The sequence below is a fragment of the Oncorhynchus keta genome, chromosome 6 (genome assembly GCF_023373465.1).
Source record: "Oncorhynchus keta strain PuntledgeMale-10-30-2019 chromosome 6, Oket_V2, whole genome shotgun sequence".
Taxonomy (NCBI): domain Eukaryota; kingdom Metazoa; phylum Chordata; class Actinopteri; order Salmoniformes; family Salmonidae; genus Oncorhynchus; species Oncorhynchus keta.
Window position 1 is genome coordinate 31,127,311 of NC_068426.1, and position 6,744 is coordinate 31,134,054.

A 6,744-nucleotide genomic window follows, 5' to 3' on the forward strand; every position below is an offset into this window, starting at 1 on the left:
ACAAATACATTTGATTTGATTAGATTTTTATACTATACATATTTTGTATCTGCAGTTGTTTCAAATGCCACAAGATGGTGCTATATGCAAACATAAAACATATCTTAATTTCTTCTCATCCGCTCCCCTCTCCTCCCCTCTCCTCAACTCTCCCCTTCCTCTCTTTCTCTCTCTCCTCCAGCTCTTCTCACTTCCCTCTCTTCCCACCTTTCCTCATATCTCCTCTGTTTTTCTTACTCCATCTTCTCACCACGCTCTCTTCCTCAGGTGCAGTTTCACCTAATGTTCAAAATACTGATTCTTCTAGTCTCCTTTAACTTCTTTCCACTATTTCTTAATGTCTGTCTGCTTGTCTTTCTCTCTGGGTGCATCCCAATAATCTCTCCTTCTTTGTGAAGTGAACACTTGTTCACTACTTTGCACACATTTAGAAGTATTTGATTGATGTAGGCATGGTCTAGACTTGGGGGACTTCCCATACAAATCAAATCACATTTATTTATATAGCCCTTCGTACATCAGCTGATATCTCAAAGCGCTGTACAGAAACCCAGCCTAAAACCCCAAACAGCAAGCAATGCAGGTGTTGAAGCATGTTGGCTAGGAAAAACTCCCTAGAAAGGCCAAAACCTAGGAAGAAATCTAGAGAGGAACCAGGCTATGAGGGGTGGCCTGTCCTCTTCTGGCTGTGCCGGGTGGAGATTATAACAGAACATGGCCAAGATGTTCAAATGTTCATAAATGACCATTCTGGTCAAATAATAGGTCTGGGACAGATAGCATGTCCGGTGAACAGGTCAGGATTCCATAGCCGCAGGCAGAACAGTTGAAACTGGAGCAGCAGCACGGCCAGGTGGACTGGGGACAGCAAGGAGTCATCATGCCAGGTAGTCCTGAGGCATGGTCCTAGGGCTCAGGTCCTCAGAGAGAGAGAAAAAAAGAGAGAAAGAGAGAATTAGAGAGAGCATACTTAAATTCACACAGGACACCGGATAAGACAGGAGAAGTACTCCAGATATGACAAACTGACCCTATCCCCCCGACACATAAACTACTGCAGCATAAATACTGGAGGCTGAGACAGGAGGGGTCAGGAGACACTGTGGCCCCATCAAATGATACCCCCAGACAGGGCCAAACAGGAAGGATATAACCCCACCCACTTTGCCAAAGCACAGCCCCCATACCACTAGAGGGATATCTTCAACCACCAACTTACTATCCTGAGACAAGGCCGAGTATAGCCCATAAAGATCTCCAGTCATACCAGTCATTTACTTTAAATCCATGAAGGTAAGAAACAAGTGCATACTTCAGCAGAAAATAGAGATTATGGGAACAACCCCTCTCTCCTTCTATCCCCTTCCTCCCTCCTTCCTTCCTCCCTCTTTATTAATGACTCACTGGCTGGATACTACTAGCAAAGGAAGGCAACGCTTCCTTGTTGTTTACAGAATGAAAATACAAAAATAAAAAACATTGCTATCACCCCTTTGTGAATGGGAATGGGACCGGCGAGGATATCATGTTACAAAAATGTGTTCACTACTCAAAAATCCCACTCCTCCCACGTGCAAGCATGCACGTAGATCAACAGAGTGGAGCTTGTAGTAACCTTAACATGCTTCTATCACAGTGATTCTCAGTGGAGTCGGTCACTTTCTCTCTTCTCTGTAATTAATCACTGCTGTCTCCTAAATGGCACCCTATTCTCTACAAAGTGCACTACTTAGCCCTCTCGTCAAGTAGTGCACTTTGTAGGGAATAGGGTGATATTTGTGAGGCAGACACTATCTCACACACCAGCTTAAAATATCTTAAAGCTACAGTCTGGGATCTGGGAATCTTTACAATTCTTAGCCAAAACCCATTGATTCTTGAATACTATAACAAAATATATGCCTCATGACTCATGAGATTAGCACAGTCCTTGGATCTAGAGTGATGTCTTTGAATTTGAGATGTGTTACATTTCCCACCTAAACCCCTTCTCTCAGATGAATACCAAAATAAGTGCCGGCGCTGCAATTTGGCTGAAATACGAATCCCAGATTGTAGCTTTAATGACGACAAATTCCGATTGGTTCCCAGGAACTCAGTAGTGAGTATGTGTCCCAAATGGTAACCTATTCCTTATATAGCGCACTACTTTTGATCAGGGACCATAGGGAATATGGTGACATTTGGGAAAAAGAGGGCCTGATTAGGGAGTTTGGAGCATTTTTCTATCTTTATGCCCAGTATGAGTAATGTTTCATATTCAGGTCGAGCAGTTTCTTGAGTTCCACTGTTAGTATCTCCATTTAAAACTTCTCAAAGTCTCCTACCGCCCCAAAAACCTTTACCCCTTCTGTATATTTTCCCGAACTGTGTTTGTGAGATCCACCAAACATTGTATTGATGCAGTCTTAAATAACAAATGGGTATTCTAATACTAAGGCTCATGAATTTTCAGGAGGATGAGCCTTAGTATTAGAATACCCATTTGTTATTTAAGGCTGCATCAATACAATGTTTGGTAGGCAGTCACATTGGATGTAGCAGTGACGAGGCAGACATATTTTACAAAAAATCTGCTCTAGTCGAGGCGGTTATTAACAAAAGTGGAAAAATAAATAGGCACCAAACATCCAAACATAGGCTACTACTTACAATATTTACAAAATTATAAACAGGATGAAGAGCAACAAGTCATAGCACGGACTTAATCCAGGCCTCAGTAATGCATTTGACCCATAATGCATTTCACAATGGGATATTCCATTAGGCATAAATTAGCAAGAACATCATTGAATGAAAATATAAATAATAATATAAACTTCAGACAATACACATAAGCTTACATACCAATAGCATACACTTCAATCAAGGTGCTAAACCATGCTTTAATAAGCTACACATTTCCATGTTTTCCAATCACACTGTCATGCCCTGACCGTAGCTTTTTATGTCTTTAATTTTGGGTTGGTCAGGGTGTGATTTGGGTGGGCATTCTATGTTCTTTTTCTATGTGTTTGTATTTCTTTGTTTTGGCCTGATATGGTTCTCAATCAGGGACAGCTGTCTATCGTTGTCTCTGATTGAGAACCATACTTAGGTAGCTTTTCCCCACAGGGTGTTTGTGGGTAGTTGTTTTGTGTCTTTCTGCACCAGACATACCTGTTTCGGTTTTTGTTCAGTCGCTTTGTTATTTTTGTTAATCAGTGTTCAGTTCAAATAATAAAGATGAACACGTACCACGCTGCACCTTGGTCCTCCACTCCTTACAACAGCCGTTACACACACCTGGAGTATCATGGTGTTGATTTAGTCAAATTTGCATTTTTCTCTGCTCTGAATGGGCTCTAGTTAAGGAGTTAAGTTGCTGTGTTTATAAGAATGCAACACAATCACATTGTTGCAATTTCCATTACTTGTTAGTGTGACACCACAGAAATAATATTTGAGGATAGCATGCCATCAGCATTAATGAATGAATTATTCATTGAACGTATAAATTACATAATGATTAGTTATAAAATGTTTGCTCCTGCGGACTTGTCATTGTTTGTTGACAAGGACGCCCTTGAAAATCCTTGATGGCCGTTAGTGAATTAATGAGTTTGCACATCGAGCGAGAAAACATACATTTATTTTCCTCTCTCGTGGACAGATGACTTTGTTGTAGGTCACTCAGAGACAGATGTGAGAAGGGCTGATTTAGCAAAGATCCATTTATTTGCCCAAAGTTTGCAAAAAAATTGTCAAACACACACACAAACAAAAGTGACCCTTGGCTGGCTGTGAGGACAGTTTCATGTCAGATAAGAGGCAAAGTGTCTCTTCATCCCACTGTGTGTGTGTTTCACCCCACGGCCCTATCCTTATGGCTCCTCTCCCAGTCTACTCCCTGCCCCACAGTGTGATATTGATCGTTGGAGAAAATACAATTAATTTCTCTCACAGCAGGTTGTCTGTTGTGGCCAACTGTCCTTGAGGCCCCCATTTGACTTATTTTAATAGAATATTACACAGAGAGAGGGAGAGGGAGGAAGAGATAGGCAGGGAGGGAGGGAAGGAAGGAGAGAGTAGGAGAGAGTGAAAAAAAGGAGAGAGAGAGCGAGAGAGGGAGATATGCCCCCTAAACATGTTACTCTCCAGTGGAAATATTGAGGTGATGGGTTTTTGTCTAAAAAAGACATGATGCACTTTGTAGTGTGTCCAAGACATTGTCATCGTCCAAGATGGCGTAGCAGTCGGATGTCTGTTCTGTTTGTCTTTTCCCGTCCTGTGTATATATTGTTTTTCTTCGTATATATTTCGTATATATTTTTAATCTCAATTTCCATCTACCGACTGAACATACTCTCCTGCAACTCGCCTCACCCAATGTGGTTTGGATCTGCTATTTTTTATACTTTATAACCGGAAACGCTTACAGAAGCTAGCCAGCTAACACGCTACTAGCTAGCAGTCAGTTAGCGGTCATCACCGTTAACTCGAACACCAGCCAACAACGCGATATAAACCCAGAGCATATCAGACTGGTTTTTCTCTGCAACATCTCCGGATTCCTACCGCAAGCTCTGAACCTTTACTCCAGATCATCGCAGCTAGCTAGCTGCTATCCGAGTGGCTACTCCTGGCTAACGTCTCTGGCCCGAAGCAAGCATCAGTTAGCCTAGGCCCATCTACTGGCTAGCCGAAGAGATCCATCAGACATTTCCTGGGCTTCAGTACCTCTTTTGCCAATTGGCCTGGACCCTTTGCTGCCCACACGGAGCCCCGCTGATCCATCACGTCTGGTCTGCTGACATAACCGTTTCAACCTGACATAAAAGTTTCAACCTCTGAATAATCCCCAAAATGTGCAACCCTACACACACCTATCTATATAAGGTACCACAGTTGACAGTGCATGTCAGAGCAAAAACCAAGCCATGAGGTCGAAGGAATTGTCCGTAGAGCTCTGAGACAGGATAGTGTCGACGACAGATCTGGGGAAGGGTACCAAAGCATTTCTGCAGCATTGAAGGTCCCCAAGAATACAGTGGCCTCCATCATTCTTAAATGGAAGAAGTTTGGAACCACCAAGACTCTTCTTAGAGCTGGCCGCCTGGCCAAACTGAGCAATCCGGGGAGAAGGGCCTTGGCCAGGGAGGTGACCAAGAACCCAATCGTCACACTGACAGAGCTCTAGAGTTCCTCTGTGGAGATGGGGAACCGTCCAGAAGGACAACTATATCTGCAGCACTCCACCAATCAGGCCTTTATGGTAGTGTACAGACGGAAGCCACTCCTCAGGAAAAGGCACATGACAGCCCTCTTGGAGTTTGCCAAAAGGCACCTAAAGACTCTCAGACCATGAGAAACAAGATTCTCTGGTCTGATGAAACCAAGATTGAACTCTTTGGCCTGAATGCCAAGCATCACGTCTGGAGGAGACCTGGCATGATCCCTATGGTGAAGCATTGTAGTGGCAACATCATGCTGTGGGGATGTTTTTCAGCAGCAGGGACTGGGAGACTAGTCAGGATCGAGGAAAAGATTAATGGAAAAAGTGCAGAGCGATCCTTGATGAAAACCTGCTCCAGAGTGCTCAGGACAACAAACTGGGGCGAAGGTTCACCGTTCAAACTGGACAACGACCATAAGCACAGCTTGAAGAACCATACATAGAGGGTTCCAGAGGGAACCCTCTGCAAAGGGATCTACCCAGCACCAAAAAGGGATCCTCTATGGGGACAAACCTGGGAACCATGTATGGTTTCACTTAGCACCTTTCTTTCTAAGAGTGTAACATTCACAATGGCAGCCTCAGGCCTCTGTTCCACAACAACAACAGGGAAACACTGGTGTATTTTCAACACCAGGAATCCTCTCACCCCATCTCCCCAGGTTCCAGGTGAGAGTTCCTGGGAAGGAGAAAGACATTGGACGACCCATGACAGTGATCTTCCCTGTCTCACTCTTCACCTGAGACTCATTTTAAATATCTGGATTAGGGATATCCAAGTCTTGGCCTTGAAAGTAGAAAGTAGAAGGGATTGTGAGGAAACAGGGATGAAGAGCAATTGAGAGGCAAGAACAAAGCAGAAAAGGAAAGTTGAGATAACAAGAGGAAGTAAAAAATGGGGAGGAGATATCAACAAGCGAGAGTGGTGTTGGAAAATAATGGAAGGCTATTTTTGGGTCACCAGTGTGAGTGTGTTGCAGCTTGTGAAGCACTAGCAGCTCACATCCACCTCATTCACACTCCACACAAAGCACAAGCCAATCTATTTCAGTCATCTCCACTGTAGCCTAGTCTGTAGCTCCTCTCAGCCTCTGACAGCCCTTGTCTGTGTGTGTGTGTGTGTGTGTGTGTGTGTGTGTGTGTGTGTGTGTGTGTGTGTGTGTGTGTGTGTGTGTGTGTGTGTGTGTGTGTTCTTGAATAGGGAAGGTAGTTGGACTTCATTATAACTGCCTTGTTCTTGTTGACTGAACTTCGGAACTCCAATAAGATGAAGGACTTGGAGAATAGGTCAACAACGTCATAACAGTAAACTTTTACGTGGAAGTTAAGTAATGGTGTGAACGTCCTCACATCGCATTTGTCTCCTTTAATACATGTATATTTGTCCCATCCCTCCCTCTCTTATTGTTCAAGGGAGAAAAGCATCCAATGTCTGGATGAGCTTTGGGAAGTCCAGGGGTAATAGAAAAGTTTCTAAATGACGAAACTCCCCTGCCTCCAGTTCTAAAACTACCTTGAAAATGCGATCG